The following is a 21,495-nucleotide window of genomic DNA, read 5'->3' on the forward strand; positions in this document are numbered from 1 at the left end:
GGATGCCTCGAAATCACATTGTTTATAGAAATTCATTACTAAATTCAATTCTACTTACTTATTTATGTCGCAGTATGATGCGTAATCATTAGAGGAGTGAAGTTGTTATTTTATGAGAACATACTTGCACTGATTTCGGCAGTTAAAAGACATTTTTCTTGCCGTGTTGAAATCAAAACATGTGTTAGCCATTTTTATCCTCGGTTTTACGTAACATCCGGTGTATTCTCCTTTATTCAAATAGCATCTGTGATGTCAAGAAAGCTAGTTAATTCGGTTAGTGATGAAGTACTTATTTTAATTATAGAATTTTATATTTGTTTTTCATATAAATCCAATATGGCCGCCGCTGTTTCTGCTGCAGCGGGGTTGGCCGTTTTTTAGCCGTTTATTGGCCGACGGCCAAGTGTCAAGTCGAGAGTTGGCCGTTTTTTGGCCGTTTGTTGGCCGAAAATGGGCAGCTCTGTTTTGACACAGGCCAGAAAACGACCCGGCAAATTTTCGGCCCATTTTCGTCCAGTCTATGGCCAAGTACCTGGAATTTGCTGGGAAATGGCATTCTTGCTTTAACTTTTGTAGAGAGAGGTCACGTTTGGCCTTCATTGCAAAAAATATTCAAAACTTTTAAAGGAAAAACAGTAAATAACGAAATACTTTATTTCTAACAATAATAGAGCAACTCATTTAAATAACTGTATATGAAATTAAGAGAATTCTTTTAAAGACAATTTGATAAAGCATTTGAATGATTTTTTTTATGAAGATTTACTTTATACAGTATATTATATACTGCAGTAAATATTATTAAAGGGAGACTGCCAGTTCTATAGTATGGAAGCGTATGTTTATTCGCTATTGTTGAATTGTTGCCAATCTATATAGTAGAAGTAAATATTAAAGCAGTGTATTTCAATATAGTTTAACACTGGCTGTGCACGAATAAGTTGTTTACAAATAAGTGCGGACGCCTGCTTATAATTTCGTGATATGATTTCAAGTTGTAATTACATGAGCTGTTATTTAATACTTTCAGCCAATTGTTTAAGGTTGTTACAAAAGATAAATCGCTAAACGTTATACGGGACTTAGATTTTAATTAACCCAACCTATGCGAGGTCGTTACAATACTAGAAAACATCTTACAAAATAACTCAAATAATGCATAATTTCGTAATGACGTTTGAAATATTCTGTTTTTACTATAATGTCTACACAAGACAATAATAATACATGCATATGATATGTATTAAACTTGAACTTTAATTATTTTACAAAATGTACTACTAATGCATTATATACTTATTAGTACAAACGTGTCTAACTTCAATGAATGTGTCCCATTCCCACCCCACTAAAAGATCGAAAACGAAATATTAGAAGAGCTTACAGGGCAAAGCTATGTCGATGTTAGTATTGTTTTGGTTACCAAATAAAATGCGTGGCTGTATTTTTAAAGAGCATCTTATATATATATATATATATATATATATATATATATATATATATATATATATATATATATATATATATATATATATATATATATATATTGAAACACTTATACTTGTTTGGAAGGCTTACGGCGTGAATATCTAGTGTTCCTTATTTTGGTAATCATGATTTTTATTTCGATCAAACTTTCGTCGATCGGTAACGCGCAAGAATTGCAATCAGTTCAGATACACATGGGCTCCATGCCCCGCTCTTATGAATGGTCTCCAACCGACGTCACTTTGGTATTATACGTACACAATAATCATGTTGCCTATGAAACCGGGGTACAGTCTGTACTGAATCCTGAGGTCGGTGTACTTACTACACAACAAAAATCCGTGATTAATCAAAACACTGAAAGTGCTGAGGGATGCTACTGCTTAAAGCTGGCAGCAGGATTGTTACAACTGGTAGTATAATTGTCAGATATGTGATCAGAGGAGATTGAATCGTACCGTACGATATTCCTAGTCTGTGGTCTCTGTATAAAAGGTATCTTATATGGAAATTCACGGGAAAGGAGCCCTAATGGGGCACTTGCACGGATCAGTGTCCAAATGATATTGTGTATGTGTTGTTACTACTTTCAATACCAATACTTGTTATGAAAAGGTAAGGTGTTAACCTAACTAAATATCAAAATTATATATCTTAATATATTTATTAAATTAACTGAATTGACTTGACATTATGTCCAGTTAATATCAGATATAAATCATAATCATCGAATGAAGCTCTGTCAAACAAAAGGGCAGAGTGGGGAATAGTTTTACAGCAGAAAGGTGCCGGAAAAGGGAATCAGGGTATTCCCTTCTGTTGTTTTGGCCTAGCTTAAGCACTGCAATTGTTTGTTTTTTTAAAAATGGGATAACAACTACGCAAAGGCTATGACAATAACAAGGTTTGTCTTTGGTAAGAATAAAACCATAAAACATGAAGACAGAAGTGCATACGAATATAAATTTTATTGTGAGGTTGTAAATCTTTTCAAGTGCATTTCATATGAAGAATGCAATACAAAATGGATTTAAACAATGCAATAGAGCAATATATATATATATATATATATATATATATATATATATATATATATATATATATATATATATATATATATATATATATATATATATATATATATGGGGACCTTAATATCTATAGTAGATTCATATATAATCAGTAAGTATTTTGTTGTTTATTTCCAAAAACGGCATGGTATCGGCATAGCCTTAGCATTGTCTTGCAAATCATAAACATTGGCTCTAACTCGAAAACAGGTTCGATATTCATAGGCTTTCTGTGACAAAATTAATTTTGTAATTTTGCATTTATTTGTTGTGGGATTACGCCCTTTGATTGTTTGAGAAAGAACTGTTGCTATCACCATACCTCACACATACCTCAAATTATTTCAATGTATTGAAATATCGCATAGTAAATATGTTACCAGTGACAATACCCATGTGTGAGTTCGAGGAGTGACCATTTTAAATTATTTTAAGAGGAACGAACAAGTGAAACTCGTAGTAAATATATACATATACGGGTTTATTACTGCAAAGGCCCGTCAAAGGCAATGCGTTATTTCATAGTATCATGAACTAATATAATTGAAAAAAAAATGACAAGAATTACTACAACAGCATCAATGATATTATTACTAATTGTACTCTTATTACAATAATTCGTTATTTAAAGGGAATATATACACTCATATGAACCCTATTTCAACTGTGCCGAATTAAGTGGGCAATATTCAATCATTTTGAATACCCGTCGTAACTTCTAACATTTCAATGACTCTTCAGTTCATGTTAAATACAAACTAATGCTCAATAATAACCATTCAAAGGGCGTTTACGGCTTTTAACCAAAACGAAAGTACATCTAGATTAAGGCAAAAACTGTGACAGATGAACGTGACTTTTCAAAAGTTGATCATTTTTTTCATCAATAATAGTGCTTTTCTACATATTATGCAATTTGAATCATTGAATACATTTAACATCGCATTTGATTACTGGCATCAATATTTATTGCACTCATTTATGACCTCGTAGTCTAGACACAGACGTAGACATAAGTGCTTATTTATATACATGTAGTTTAAAATTTACTATATTCGGGCCGATTATTTTCTCTTTTCTTTCGGGAACGGGTCACGTATAAATTTCACGTGACTATGTGATCAAATAAAACAAGACGATTGGTTATATAGATATAAATTGTGACATCAACATGAGGAAACCACGCTTGTTTTCACTCCTTCGAAACAGGAAAGATTTCCATTTAACTATTGCGCAGACGCAAATTGATTTTCCCTTATTATAGACCGCTATTTTCTTTACAATTTATAAATATTAACATTTGATTTAAGGAGTTCCATTTTAAACATGGTGAAAAGACCGAAAAATACATCGTCGGCGAAAATACGGATGCATAGATATATGTTAACAAGTTCGCGACAAATAGAGGTAGTTTTGTTCAACTTTCACAGGTCGGCGGATTATTAAAAATAAATTCTTATGTGAAAAACTACAGAAACAAGCTCAGTAACCAAAAGTTTAAACATTAATACCGTTTAATGGCACAGGGTAAACGCCAAAGACATAGAACACAAACACAAAAATTCACAAACTAGAAAAATGGAACAACAGCACAAAACTCCACAAACAGCAGAGTGCATATATACTATATAAAACACTAGGTTTGTTTATCAACCTTTAATCGGTTATTTTATTTGATTTCTTTTTAATGAAAGGAAGTATAAGCAGTGCTTATTAATCATTTACGTAGACGATCAAAGTGGACCTTTTGGTATAGTTTAAACATATTTTATTGCATGACGATACATTTACACATTATATGATGATGATAACAACAAAGGAACAGAAACAGTGCAATGTAACCTTTTGGTATAGTATGAGGGGAGATCATTACGGTTCAGTTTAGACTTCAATGCATAAGTTGTCTCCTTCCATCAGTAAAACAAAAGTTGGAATTTCCGAAAATCTCAAATCGATTACGTTTAGACATGTAGGAAGTCGAAGTGGTTTATATGAATTACATAATTCATTTTAAAGCTTAGTTTCGCTCTCGTTTTGTCACTACACTATAGTAAATATATTTATATGAAACAGGATACACTACCTTTTATAAGAAATATTTGAAAAAGTTCATTAAATGCAATAGGAAGACATTAAAGTTTACCGCACCGCAACGGAAATAACTCAGGTTTGTACGTTTTACTATGTCTTCAAATGGGTAGAACTATTTCCCCGTTAACATGGCGAGATTGATCATCCCAGGGTCAAATATGTGGATTTAAACGGAGATACCAACAAGGGTAAATTTACAATTTGCCCCAAGTCTTGAGTTGGCGTTGTTTTGCTCATATGTTTTATATATCATATATAAACGTTAAATCTTAGTTGCCTAAAAGATAAAATCCGAGATACCTATTATCGCGCATACCATATTTTCCAGTGTTTAATAGTGTCTTGGTTAGACTGTTAGTACTTTTATTTACATAATGCATGTTACCCTGTAAAGTAGTCATTCTAAAATGCCGTCCATATTTTCTATTCTTGTAATTTACCCCTCATTTGCGCTCACTTGGAAGAAGGTAGGGAGGAGGGAGCTCGTACAGTCACCAGTTGGTACCTGAGGTTGCTCTTACCACAAGTAGTACTTGAAAAACAATTTTTGTTGTGTGTCAGAATCTGGATGCTTTAAAGACACCAAACAAAGGATATGAAGCATACAAAAGTCCAAAGACATCCAAGTGAGCGCAAATGAGGGGTAAATTACAAGAATAGAAAATAATGAAAACGAATTGAAAAAAATGCCATGCATGCAAATGCAAATTCTTCCCATACAATGCATGAAAACATTCCACAAACTGAACGATATTGCTATTTGATTCATTTTGCAAAAACTGAATGTCTTTATTCCAATATACTAACAAAAGTAATTAATGTTTGGAAACACTTCATTCTTAATCTATTTAGAATAATTTACAGGTTTACAATACAGCATTTAAGTTGCCTTAACAAAACTACTGCCAATGACACTACAGCTCGTACTAAAGTAGCTAATAGTCATGTGTAACCTTAAGCAGAGAAAAGAAAATGCATTTGGATATTCTCGGCTACATTCGTTAACAAAAACAATGTTGTTTGGTGAATTTTGATGGTGTTTGAAAATGCATGTGTTGTTTTAACAATTCGGAACATGATTATTTTATAACATATAGTGCAATTGATGTAAAAAGGATTACTTTTAACAGGTACAGTCTTCTTTTTTTGTTTTAATAGACTAAATTGAAAAATTCTTAATAAATGTGCGACCAAATTCTGATCGGCATTTTGAACATGTTTACGATTTTTGTTATGAATGACGTCCAACCTAACCATCATTAAAGAAAAGAAGCCTGGACGGCATTTTAGAATGACTACTTTACAGGGTAACATGCATTATGTAAATAAAAGTACTAACAGTCTAACCAAGACACTGGAAAATATGGTATGCGCGATAATAGGTATCTCAGATTTTATCTTTTAGGCAACTAAGATTTAACGTTTATATATGATATATAAAACATATGAGCAAAACAACGCCAACTCAAGACTTGGGGCAAATTGTAAATTTACCCTTGTTGGTATCTCCGTTTAAATCCACATATTTGACCCTGGGATGATCAATCTCGCCATGTTAACGGGGAAATAGTTCTACCCATTTGAAGACATAGTAAAACGTACAAACCTGAGTTATTTCCGTTGCGGTGCGGTAAACTTTAATGTCTTCCTATTGCATTTAATGAACTTTTTCAAATATTTCTTATAAAAGGTAGTGTATCCTGTTTAATATAAATATATTTACTATAGTGTAGTGACAAAACGAGAGCGAAACTAAGCTTTAAAATGAATTATGTAATTCATATAAACCACTTCGACTTCCTACATGTCTAAACGTAATCGATTTGAGATTTTCGGAAATTCCAACTTTTGTTTTACTGATGGAAGGAGACAACTTAAGCATTGAAGTCCAAACTGAACCGTAATGATCTCCCCTCATACTATACCAAAAGGTTACATTGCACTGTTTCTGTTCCTTTGTTGTTATCATCATCATATAATGTGTAAATGTATCGTCATGCAATAAAATATGTTTAAACTATACCAAAAGGTCCACTTGGATCGTCTACGTAAATGATTAATAAGCACTGCTTATACTTCCTTTCATTAAAAAGAAATCAAATAAAATAGCCGATTAAAGGTTGATAAACAAACCTAGTGTTTTATATAGTATATATGCACTCTGCTGTTTGTGGAGTTTTGTGCTGTTGTTCCATTTTTCTAGTTTGTGAATTTTTGTGTTTGTGTTCTATGTCTTTGGCGTTTACCCTGTGCCATTAAACGGTATTAATGTTTAAACTTTTGGTTACTGAGCTTGTTTCTGTAGTTTTTCACATAAGAATTTATTTTTAATAATCCGCCGACCTGTGAAAGTTGAACAAAACTACCTCTATTTGTCGCGAACTTGTTAACATATATCTATGCATCCGTATTTTCACCGACGATGTATTTTTCGGTCTTTTCACCATGTTTAAAATGGAACTCCTTAAATCAAATGTTAATATTTATGAATTGTAAAAAATTAGCGTTCTATAATAAGGGAAAGTCAATTTGCGCCTGCGCAATAGTTAAATGGAACTGTTTCGAAGGAGCAAAAACAAGCGTGGATTTCCTCATGTTGATGTCGCAATTTATATTTATATAACCAATTATCTTGTTTTATTTGATCACATAGTCACGTGGTAAATTATTCGTGACCCGTTCCCGATAAAAGAGATAAAACCTGGCCCGAATATAGTAAATTTTAAACTATATAAGTAATCACTTATGTCTACGTCTGTGTCCAGCCTACGAGGTCATAAATATTGATGCCAGTAATCAAATGCTATGTTAAATGAATGCAATTATTCAAATTGCATAATATGTAGAAAAGCACTATTATTGGTGAAAAAAATGATCAAATTTCGAAAAGTCACGGTGATCTGTCACAGTCTTTGCCTTAATCTAGATGTACTTTCGTTTTGGTTAAAAGCCGTAAACGCCCTTTGAATGGTTATTATTGAGCATTAGTTTGTATTTAACATGAACTGAAGAGTCATTGTAATGCGTAGAGGTTACGACGGGTGTTCAAACTGATTGATTATTGACCACTTAATTCGGTACAGTTGAAATAGGGTACCATTAGTAATAATATAATTGATGCTGTTGTAGTAATTCTTGTCAATGTTTTCATATATAATAGTTCATGATTATATGAAATAACGCACTGCTTTCAACGGGCCTTTGCAGTAATAAAACCGCATATGTATATATTTACAACGAGTTTCACTTTTCGTTTCTCTTAAAATAATTTATAATGGTCACTACTGGAACTCACACATGGATATTGTCACTGGTAACATATTTACTATGCGCTATTTCAATACATTGAACTAAAGTTTGAGGTATGTGTAAGGTATTGTGATAACAACAGTTATTTCTCAAACAATCAAAATGCGTAATCCCATAACAATTAAATGCAAAATTACAAAATTAATATTGTCACAGGAAGCCTGTGAATATCGAAACTGTTTTCGAGTTAGAGCAAATGTTAACGATTTGCAAGACAATGCCAAGGATATGCCGAAACCATGCCTTTTTTGGAAATAAACAACAAAAACAAAATACTAACTGATTATATATGTATTTGTTATAGATATTAAGGTGCCCATATATATGTAACGAAATCATATCATTATTATAAATCTCACTCTCTTTTATCATGAAAAAACTATTCTCATTTTTATGTGCTTATATCTGCGTATTCATTAAAACAGCTATTAAGGCGACCAGGGAAAAAAATGGCCAAAATATACAAAGCATTTTTTATTTGTTTTATTTTAATTAAAGTCTATTGTACACTATCCAGAAGTTTCATTGCATAATAACCAGCAATATGAAAGTCGATATATCGTAAACCATCCTCATTCAAATTTTCCAGTCTATGGAAATGTAACCTCCCGGAACATTACGTATATTTTCGGGTATCTCCGTGTTACCATCCCCGTGCGGTTATGCAATATGACGTACATTTCTAACGGAAAGAGAATGGTAAGTGTTTTAAATGCATATTCAACGTTTTAACGTTTATTAATATACCTTTTGGACAGTAGTATAAATCGTCCACCCTAAATAGCAAATGAGTTGATTTTGTTTACCCGAAAACTAAATCACTTTTGTCAACATCCCGCTTGTATTTTGGGGAAACTCGATTGAATTTAAGCATATTTTGTCTACCACTTCATCGTCGCTTCCTACATTTTTTTGTATGCTTCAATCTAAATAGGCATTTGCACCAATTACATCTCAGATGTTAATAAAAAAAAAGACGAAAGGATACAAATGTCTTACATTTTGTTTGTCATGTCATCTCATTAGTCATTCTCAGCACTGCAGAACAGGACGAATACTATCACCCATTTGTATTGTGTTTTTTTGCTTGAGTGTTAATTTCCCATATTTTGATAATGAATGAAACAATAAGATATCTCCCATTCCTCTTTCTGCCACAGTTATGCACCAGTCAATTGTAACCACGCCCCCCCCCCCTCCCAGGTCTGGGCTATACCAGAGATAGCGGGGGAAAATCATGGGCCGTATTTTTACCTTCCAGGTGGACCGGCAGTTCCGAGTGAATGCGGTGGTATTGTATTCGCGCCGAAAATAGCGGGGATTGGGCCTAACCTGGAATGTCCCCAGGGTGCGGGGGCATTAAGCGGGGCTTTTAGCAGCAGTTTGTCTGCTCAGAGCAGAGATTTTACCTAGGATTGGCTGGACCGCAAGGGAAATTCCCCGCTATTCCCCTGACCTGGGAGACCCGTGCTGCAATTGACTGTTGCACTACTTGGAGTATTTTATTTACTTTACGACACGACCCCTCTACAGTGTATTATAGTCCAGTAAAGTAATACTTATTTGCAGAAATTGGATAACTTAACAAGTAACGTAAACTGTTCTGAGATTTTGAAACCGACTTACATACTAATAAATCAAAATTGATATTTTAGGGTCAACACTGAATTAACACAAAATGTTAGTTTTGTTTTGATAAATTTGAACTGTCTTTAGTCTATCCACACATAATATACAGTACCACGACATAACATTTTTTTGAGTATTCAGGTATCGTTCGTTCAGTAAAGAAGATGCAATGGCATAGTGGTTAGATAATCTGACAGCGGTGCTGGACGTTAAAAGATCAACTATCGTCATGAGTTCAATTTACAAAAAAATACCTTTGAAAAAACCAATTATCTATAAAATGGCAGAGTAAGTTGCTCATTTTGAAGTAATATTGCCTTAAATGGTTAACTTTAATGGTGATGAGGAAGCCAATGACAAAGTAAGCGGTTCACACCAAGGGAACTTCTAAGGTACGAAATGTGCTTATGAATTTGTTCATTACATTTTTCATTTGTTGTTGTATTGAAACTGAGACAATTTAAGGAAAATCCTCATTGCTGATCTTTTAAACAAATCGTCTAACATTCAAATATCTAATTTGTTAGTTGAAGGTTAATAACTTAAAAGTGATTAAAGATTGCTTCAGTTGGATTAGAACCAACCACGAACAAAAATATATGTGGGGATGCATTTGAATCACACAACGTAAATGACTGCGCAACAGGGCTTATCTGTATGTTTTGGGTTTTGAAAAAGGTTTCTAATCAAATTTGCATTAATTAAAATAAAATTTAGCAGTAACTTTAAGTTAATCATACGTAGGTGTGTAGCTTTAGCTGCTGAGCAAATATATTGTCAGTGATTTCATCATTAAAATATCAGTTTTCTTTTTCAAATATCCTTGCATTTGCACCATTTTTAAACCATTGAATATAACATTGAGAAACCATTTCAGTCGAAACTGAATCACAAGAAGATAACAAACAAACACTGATGAAACATTTGAAAATACAATAAATTTCAGTTGGTTTTCATTTCCTTGTTCATTTTTGCTTGAAATTATTCTGCTTGAATGTGATTTATTGTCGCTAAAATTAGAACTAACTTTATGAAAAAAGGAATGTAAGGGGTCAGATTTCAGACTTCTGGGGCAGTAACTACTGTTTTTGGATGTACATGTATACTGGTCGTCATAACATAAGACGTTGTGTTTAATGAATGTGTGGGAAAAGGTGTAAGTACTGGTAAGAAACCCATGAAACCTGATTGTTGGGAAAGAGCTGAAATACTTTTTAGAGTTGAATTGCAAAGTTTTCTGTTGCTTCAAACAGAAGAACTACATCTGTATTTTAGCACTTTTTAAAGGTTTTTGCGTTTATCGAAAATAAATAACAACATGCTTTATGCAAAATAAAGAACCATATTCCTATAAAACTATTTGTAGTCAAAATGGTCGAAATTGGGGTCTCATTGTTATTTGTTGAGTGTGACAAGTCATGTGATTTTTAGCTCGTATGAATTTTAAAAAAAATGACGAGCAATATTCGTCACTTGATTGTCGTCGTCGTCGGAGGCGTTGGTAAAGTTCTGCGTTTTAGTTACTTTCATGGCAACTATTAAAGCTATCACTTTGGGGAACTTTTTCGTCTAATAGCCTTCTTCACATTTTACCCTAAAGATGCTGAGTCTCACCTTTATTTGGTAAAAAACACGAATTTTGATGGAGTTTGGTTGATTTTAAAAATTGGACATAGCTTCTTGAATTTTTGTTGGATTGATTTAAAAATATCACAGACAATAAATGGATAATGCCTTCAAAATATCAAACGGGTTTTGAGTCACACATATGGAAAGGTATGGGGAGGGTAGGAGATAATTTAGTGTTTTTGGACTTTGTAATCTTTAGCTAGTCTGATATTTTAAGTAAAGATTAGCATTTAGGTCACTTACATGGAAACTATCAAACTATCAAAGTTGTGACTTTGAAACTTTGAGAACTTGTTCATCTAATACCCTTCTTCACATTGTACCCTAAAGGTGCTGAGCCTCACCTGTTTCTGTGGGTGAAATACATACTGGAGCTCCAAAATTATATTTAAACATCTCAGCAACTGTCAAATGGTAGTCCAAAATATTGTACGGTGACGGATTTTGTTATGATTTTTGATATGACAAAATTCTTCTATCTATCTTTCTATCTATCTATCTATCTTACATTTATGTCAAACCCTTACTGGTGACATAGACATTTGCGCGCCCAGCTGCAAGAATGTTAGTAAAAGTTGTGAAGGTAACAGTACTTTTAAAAGCAAAGTTAAAATGAGGAGTAACATATAAGGTTTAAAAAGTAAAAAGAGTTTTGATATCTCCCTATGTTCGAGACATGTTCAATCTGGCAGACAGCCTGATTATACTGCTCCCGGGTAGGGCAGGCCACCATGTTGGGTAGGAGGTTGTTCCAATGGAAGGCAGCTCTTGGGAAGAAAAATAAGTTGTAACAGTCGGTGGTGGCAGATAATAATCTGTAAGGGGAGCTTTGATAATGTCGAGATGGTCTTATCAGTGGGATAAGGTAGCCAGAGATAGGGATTGCTATTAGTTTATGCGTTATCCTTCAGGGGTGAGAGGAAACTCGTATAACACGTCTACTATTTTAGACTAGTTAAATGGAAGCAGACTCACCCCACCCACTAAAACTAAAGACATTTCCATTTAGTTCCTCATTAGGGCCCTTTTTACACCATTTTTATATTTTAATAAAATATATCAAGTATAAAAATAACACTTACACAGAAATAAGTTGTAATTGTTCGCCCCTCATTTTGTATTTGAGCTTGTTTCTGTAGTTTTTCACATACATTTTGGTCTAAAATGTATGGTTGTTTGAACCTCTCCTTGGTCGGCCATGATGGAATATTTTTAATAGCCCGTGTTATTTCCGAGGTCAATTCTTGTTGGATACTAGCCGAGGTGTTCCGATTGATAAAGGTGAAAAAAACTTAATTAAAAGATCAGTCTGCATTTTCTCTAAAGATCTACATTCTTTGAATTTAAATTATTACAAACATTTTGCATTCAATTTCATTTTTCAAATATATTGTTTTCCCAGTTTGCAGATATTTAATGGTACTGTCTGCGCTATTTAATCGATTAACACCCAAACTAAATGGAGCACCGCTTATTAATCGGTTAACAAACAAACAATAAATGGAACGCAAACTTTACAACCTTCCCGCAGGCATATTGAAAATCACTGTCACGGTTTATTGCCTAACTTTTATGTCATATCGCCTCGTGCCTTGTCGGAATTCCCACTCTTTTTGTTAAGACCATTCTCGTTCACCATAGTGAAGATGCTATGCATTAGATTTATCATAATCAAACCTCTGATGAATGTGAATGGATAAGGCGTGTCGGAACCTATACTCGATAAGACCCTGAGGGAATTACTGCTTGCAAATAAAAGTTTTAATCCCAAACACGTTTATAGTCAAGGTTTGCAAAATAAAACCTGTACAGAACGTTAAATCATGTAGCCGAATTATAAAACGTATGTGTTTTTGTAGCTGCGTAAGCATATTACCAGTACGCTTAAAGCATTGACCGTGTAGTTCGCAAAGAAACGCATACAGTTACATATCTCGACAAATCTAAAGATGTAAGAACCTCTTGTTTTGCGTTAAATGGGGGTCCCGTGTGAAAGTGCTATACACTGGTGCACGTTAAAGAATCGGAGTAGCTGTAACGAGGGTTACATTCTGTCTGTACACTATGCTCCAAAAAAACTAAAATGACTAACAATCTTAACGGAGCACTCGCACTAGTATGTGATGCGAAATCAACACGAGGAATAATCTTTCTACCAAAATCGCTGGTGAACACAATCACCCAAGAGATGACATTGCTGTCGCAGACATCATGACTGGTCTGAGAAAGCAGGTACGGGAGTCAACATAATGGTGGAAAGCAGCGGTCAAGAAAGCGGGTCTACCGTGGCTGGAGACAAGGCTTATCAGGCTTCGCGATATGGATATAATGACATAATTTATGTTGATGCTGCTTCCCATTTATTAAAACTGAAGTTAACGTGTGTGATGTAGCATAAAAGTGTTGTATTATGAGTTATAATATGTTTTAGTTTCATATCAATCAATAAATACAATTATAAATATTTTAATATGTGTTATATGTTATACTGTTAAAATATGTTGTTGGAGAATATAATTATATCTTTAGTGTACTGTGTAATTATATATTCATAATTGAATATCAATTCTTTGCTATTTTATGTTCTCAGTAGTAGTGCTGAACACATGTTTTTTTTAAAAGCATTTACTCCCAGTGCTTTGTTATTCTACAGTTTTCTTCAAAGTACAGTTCATTCTTTACATTTTTAATATGTGAACTTTTTATGAATTTCATATAAAAATCAGTTCTTTATTTGTTATGTTATGAAATTTGAGAACAACTTTCTCAAAACAGGTCAAGATTATTCAGGAAACTCATGTCATACATGCATAACAAAATGAGCATTGCAAGGAACATATTATACAGTAACACATAAAGACAAAAATGTACTTTAACCATAATATAATAATTAACATCATGGCATTAAGAGGAGTACATTATATTCTTAAGCTAATTTTTCTAATGATACATTTCATAAATTTACACAACTTTGAAAACATAATACATTCTGGGTTTAATTGCATAACACGTTTAAATGACAATATATTCGGAGTTCTTAAATTAAAGTTATCAATGAAACGTCGTTCCTGTAAAAAAGTATTATTATCATTTGAAAACAACAACAACTAAAAGACAGGATGTATTGCCATTTCTATAATAAAACCTCTTTAACTTCACAGCTGTATACTTAGATAGGAAATCTGATAAACAGCACAAGGCAATTAAGATAAAAAATAAAATCACTGAAGTTGTGCACAATACACGGATTGGTAGGGGGTCAATTATAGAAGGCTTAAACTAGGCCTTTAAACAAACAAGATTACAATTAAATACGGGAAGAATGAATGACTAGTATCTGTCCGATGTAATATTTGGAGAGTACCTTAATATCTTACCCAAACATTTGCGTTTTCCATTTTTATAGAAGGAACCAAAAAATACCTAATTACCTTTATTTTGAATAATGATTAATTCCAAAAATGTTATAAAGCCGCCTTTAATCCGCCTTTTAATACTATGTCAACATTCAATAATAATATTTAGTTTTCACATGGTTTTCCTTGAATACAAACTGTGATAACATAAAAGAATTAATAAATGAATGTTACCGTACATAATACACGTAATATAAATAGACGGTTGATAATATTCTTAGGGTTTAATACTAAAATGTAGTAAAAGAGCATTTATATGTATATTATATTAATACAATTACAGAAGATATTGCTAATCTGTTCAAAGAATCGGCTTTTAAAACATTCTCTCAAAAAATAAGTAATAACACCTATCAAATAAAATATAAATATAGCACGAAAAGGCCGTGGTTTGTCCTACAGTGCAAGAAGGCGCGGTCGCTATACAATAAAGATCGGAAAGCTTATAATATGAATAAATCGACTTCGAACAAAGAAAAATTACATACTGCGAGTAAGCATTATAAAGTTACAATGAATACGTATGTCAACAATAATAACAATTTAATTGTTCTTCAACAATTCCAGTATGATTGTTTTTAATACAAATGATACGTTGTGTCCCATTGAAGCTTCTAAATAAGAAAAAATCCGAAAATTAACTATTTATTAGCAATATTGAAAACGGTCAATATATCTTCTAGCGGGGGATTATCTGCTTTTACCACGCTATATAATATAAATTATTTCACCACAAAATACTCGTTTAAACTTTAAACAGAGCAACATGTAAGAATTTATAGAAATAGAAAGGAATAAGATATTTTGTTGCCAATCAGGAATATTATTTTGAGATTTTTTTAAATAATAATTTTTACTACGAGTGTGCAAATTGTTGGTACAGTTCACTGTCTTTATGGATTTTACTGAGTATGTTTGGCACGTGAGTTCATTGGGAATATTTTCATACATTATAAATATCATCATACTGATTTTTATATCAGGAGCTTAACTTTGTTTCTGTGAAATTTCATTCAATAATATTCAGTATATCTCCAGTTGTTCAAGGAAAATCTTCATTTCTTGGCAAAAAGGGGTCTCTAACCAGTACATTGTATTATCTACTGTAATGTAAACAAGTGTAAAGATCCTGTAACCAAATTCATTATATTGTATTACAATATATGAAGTTGGTTATAGTTTTTCTTTAACTTGTATGTGTAAAAACTTGGTTCAGTATCCTAATATCTTACATCAACACCAATGATATTCCTGATTATATAGAACCAGCTTGATTGGCAGATTTCTGCATTGACAAAGAAGTAATAGATATAACTCTGTGATTTAGAATATAAATCATTCTCTGAACTATATACAAGTGCATGTAATATATAATTATTTATCAGTATATTGTGTAACAGAGTAAACTGATTCAGCTACATTAAAAAATACAGTAGTACTATTAAATCCTAATATGTGGCTTGAAATTTTATTCTGTATACCGCTAATTAAAAATGTATGTATTATCAACAATAAATCATCAATTTATCATCATTCAATAAATCAAATTTAAGAATTGTTCTTAATAAGTAATATGAATTCTCAAATTGACAAGTCATTTCTCTAATATTATGGATTAAATATTTAGATTTATTATTGTATATTCAGATACTTTTCACCCATATATGTGTAGTTGTATGTGCATAGTTTGGTTTTTAAATATGAGAAACTCTATTCACCTGTAGACATTTTCCATCTGTTGTCCAGTGATCAAGATGGCTGGAAAATGGATGTTCATTTTAACTCAAATAGTTGACATGCATTTCATGAACATTTTTACCCATCTATTGAGAATTATGTATTCCTGTTTAGATAGATAGCAAGAAATGAGTAATAGTATGCTGTCTGTAAAATATGCTCATAATTATTTTCTAATTCATTTGTAGCAGGAGTTTGCTATTTACACTTCAGTTTATAATGTCTGCTTTAACTTTCAATGCCATAATAAAAGTTGTCTTTGTGAGGCTGAAATGATTAGTTTTATAAAATATTTCATTTCAGAGATTTGGTACCAGGAATGCAGTTGTTGTACTGTTTGTGGATTTGTCAGATGTCCATTGGATTCCAGAGAGCGTATTCTGTGATTCAAAGGCATGAGGTATTATTTTACTAGTAAGTTTTAAAGAAGCAGCTAAACATATATACTAAGAAGTAAAAACAAACATTTGGCTGCAACTTTAATATATCTATCAATGTGGTTAATGTTTTGTATTCAGCACAACGAGTGACATATGGAAAATGGTTACTCCAATAGCTTTACATTCAATTATTTCTGAGCAATGAAAGGGAGCACAAAGTCATATAGTTGCCATACATGTGTACATATCGGTCAGTCCATCTGTACTTCCCTGCAGTTGGATTATAATTTTATTTTTAAATGTTTGACACAGTAAATAATCAAACAGTTCACCGTTAGGGTCAGAGCCATATATACTGAACAGTAGTGGTTGAAACAAAAGCTGCGAAAGTTTTTTGAAACAATAATGAATACATGAACTAATCTCCTAAGTACTTGCATCAATATCTATATTTAAGCCATTAAAAACTGCTAAAAATGCACTGAATTCTACATTTTATACTGCCATTGCTGTTCTGGTGTATCTATTCTTATTCAGTTTGTCTGATATGCTCAGAAATAAGTGGAAATATTGTCATTGCCTAGGTGTTGGTGTCATTGTCTTGATATGCTACTCCAAAACATTCAAAATCTTCATATGAGTTTTAGTACACATATTGCAATAATTTTAACTTTGCCATAACAAAATAACAGTTTATCAAAATAAAATGCTTATGTAGGCTCGAATAAAAGATCAAAGAAACTCACTCATCTTGTCACATATTGAATTGTTTGAAGTGTATCTTTTCATAAGTTTAATTTTAAAACAAATATTGAGTTAATCAAGATGCGTTTGTTGAAGTAACATCAAACATAATGTGCACAAGTCTTACCTGTATAGGGCTTTGAATTTTACCAATTTTGTTAATATTAATTGGTTACTATGAAGAAATTATGTGGTTGCTATGGAATAAATTTCATGTTTTTCCTCTATAATTTAATCATTTTAGTTTCTGGTCATTAAAATAGAATCCAATATGGGAACGTTTAGGATATGAAGACAAAAACATCAAAATTGTTTCTGTATTTATGCAATTGGTTGCCATAGCAACACATAGTAATGTATGTGTTTGATTATATTTTGATGTGCATTATGATTTGTCTGTGAATCTATTTATGAACATTGTTATATTCAATATTTACTTTTAATATAAGATATCAAATGTAATCATACACTTGCAATTCAATAAAGAATTTTAGAGTTAATGTGATTCTCAATAATCGTTTCTATGGAAACCGGTTTTATGAAAACAAACCAGCTGATTAATAAATACTAACATATAGTCTTCAAAGTGTGACTTTGCAAGTAACTCTTATCTGACTGTAGTTTAAACAAAGTTTTGGGTTATTCGTTTTGTCATCACTTAGTTTGAATTTTGCATGTTCCGAATCTGTTGCTATGGAAACTTGACTGAGACAGTAAGAAACCTTTAGACATAATAAAGTCAAAACCACGAGTGTGGAAATACCTACTAAACATGTTTGTTGCGAAGGTTTATCTACTTGTATTCTACATGTAGCATTAAAATGTAATGGAATAACAGCCCTATTAAAACGGTGCCGTAAACCCATTATATTACATGTATCATGATACATTTAGTTTATCAAAGAGGGTAGTTTAACAATACCTAACGTCATGTGTACTAAAACCACTAAGTTAAAATCACCTGAACCCCTACCATAAACATAAAATGAGATTTGACAACATTCAAAAATACCATATACTGTAAAAATGCATTCATTTTCAGTAGCAGCCGTACGTTATCCAGAACAGTTCATAAAGTAAACATATCAGTGTATAATCAAATCGTATTTTTCTCTTCCACTACACGCGCTCGATTTTTATCAATTATTTACACTTCTTGTTTGGTACATTACTTACCATGCACATACTTATCCAAACGTCACATACAGAAAGAAATGACATTTTATTTCTTGATCACTTCTCGAATACACCAAAACACACTAAGTGCAGAGTTATACTAGTATCACAATTTTATACAGATGTGGTTCCCCGAACACATCACGCCCAAAGACGCTTATGTTTGGTTTCGGTTTCCTAGGGCTAGTAGGCCTTTCCAAGATACTATCATCAACTCCTTGATCAAGCCCTGATAAAATACATACATACATAAATGCAACCAAGAAATTACTTGCTGTCCATAAACTGTGCAGCTAAATAATAAAACTGCTTCTAAAGTAAACTCGAGGACAAAAAAATCGCCTCACCTTTTTTCAAAGTGCACACTGAAACGCTGTAAGTTGTCTATTTTATTAATTCCAATTTCATAGGAACGTAACTATATATCAACGAGTACATACACAATTTATTCGATTGGTTAAGCAGCAACGTTGGTTAATAAAATACGTTGGAACGGAGGAGTGGTGAAGTTTTCTAATTAACTTTAATTATGAGTATGCCCAACTCGTCCTTGGAGACAACTCTTACTCTGGACCGCATTGGTCGACACAAACGTCGCACCACTTAATAAGAGCCCATACCTCTCCCAATGGATTAACAAACCCATAACGTGCCCGTGGGTCTGGGCGACGTCGTCGTAAACGACGTCCTAATTCATCCCAAACATGTTAAATAGGGTTTAAATCCGGTGACTTTTAATGTATAAATGTTATTTGTATGTAAGAAGTCGAATGTTATTCTTGTCATATGGGGACGGGCGTTGTCGTGCTGAAAGGTGAGACGTTTACGTTGATATCGCATCATTGGAATAACAACAGGCCGCAATACTTCGTCAATATATCGTCTGTTGCCCAAACTTTGTTAAACTGTTATCAGCACATATTTAGGTGGTTAACCCAAATCAAATAGACCATGAAAAGTGTGATATGAAAAGCTTCAGTAAATTAAAATATCACATTTGAATAATGTTGAAAAAGAAACCATTGCAAAAAGTGTGTATTTTGACCTAAAATGACCTTTAATATTCTAAAATCTCGCTTCCCACATTTGTAATCATCAGAATTGTCAAAAGTTGTCCTTCAATAACTTTTTATTGAGTAATTTTATAACTTAAAAAAATAAGCCATAAGAAACACGGATATTGTAGAGCCGAATGAGCCTCATGATATTTTTGAAACAAAGAATTTATACTACTTACAAGGCAAAAACAGGCTCCAAAATTCCTATCGTTTAACGTTTCGCCGTCGTCTTGAAGCTCAGAGTTAAAATCCTCACTTAAATCGTTGCAGATTCGAAATACGTGTACCACCTCCCCCTGTATATGTTTAGGAAATGACAAGTGATGGCGACGATTGTTTTGTGACATATTGGTTTTATTGCAGTATATGATATGAGGCGTTTCTTTTGTCCTCGAGAATATTTTTCACGCAGTTCGGTACGCTCGCCTAAAGTACGTACTCGTACTGTTTAAAGCTGCACTCTCACAGACTGAACGTTTTGACAACTGTTTTATTTATTTTTTGTCTTAACACACACCAATTTATGCGAAAGTGCATGGAAACCAGTGATATAAGTCTGCTGACAAACAAAACAGATCGCAGATTTTCATATCGAGGTTAAAAAATGATGTTTTATGAATTTTTCTTAAACCGTTACGCTTTTAGCCATGAAACATTAACTTTCGAAAGGAAATATAAAAAATCTGCGATCTGATCTTTTGTCAGCAGCCATATATCACTAGTTTGCAGATATTTACGCAGAAATTGGCGCATTCCAAGACAAACAATTAAAAAGTTGTCAAAACGGCACATTTGTGAGAGTGCAGCTTTAAATTAAAAAAAAATATTGATTGCACATGCCAGCAGATTTTGCCCATGAAGTTCACACAAGTTTATTATTTCAAGTCTTAGATATGTCAAAGTATGTGTCTACGTGTATACTGGAATACAACATCTTTACGGAAGAGCATGCCATGAACCCAAATATCAAGTCGGGTATTCAAGTCTATTATTGCTCTATGGAGGCTATTCGTTGCCAAAAGTCCAGACGTGTATGTGTGTATTTTATGTTTGTAACATTGATGATTTACCAATGTACATTTTACAAACGCCAACGCATCGGTTGTATGTTTACATTTCACACTGTACATTTTCATTTTTCATTGTGCCGATTGCGGTTTTATTCTCGTTGCATCTATTCAACAGAAGGTTCAGTCATGTTTATAGAGTCGTTTATGGTAAACACTTGTAATTCTGTGAAAGTCACATGCCGATTTTTACGTTGCGGTTTGTAGAAGACATATTTCAGTTCGTAGTTCTACAAAGTACATTGTATGGTGGTGACTTTTCATTCGCAGTTGAACATGTTTACGAGATGAATCTCTTAACTCCTCCTTACGTCTTTCGGAAATTTCCGCTATCACTCGGCTCTATTTAAACCAATTATGGATACTTTGGAACATGGACATTACGAACCTTGTTATGGACATTACGAATCATCTATATTATGACACTATGGACTATGATTTGGAAACAGGATGGATTATAAATTATTTCATGCCGAATAAAATAATATATGATATTACAACATGTTTTTGTCTATATAATAGTAATAAATACGCACATATGACATGAAATGAGATGTATGCAAAATGATACTTGACTCAAACACAACAAAATGTAAGTCATTAGCATTAAATTATACTTCAAGAATGAAAAGTCCCATTGTCTTATTTTTCTTTTAAAGCTGCACTCTCACAGATTGACCGTATTGACAACTATTTTT

Source organism: Mya arenaria, chromosome 8 (genome assembly GCF_026914265.1).
Source record: "Mya arenaria isolate MELC-2E11 chromosome 8, ASM2691426v1".
NCBI lineage: Eukaryota > Metazoa > Mollusca > Bivalvia > Myida > Myidae > Mya > Mya arenaria.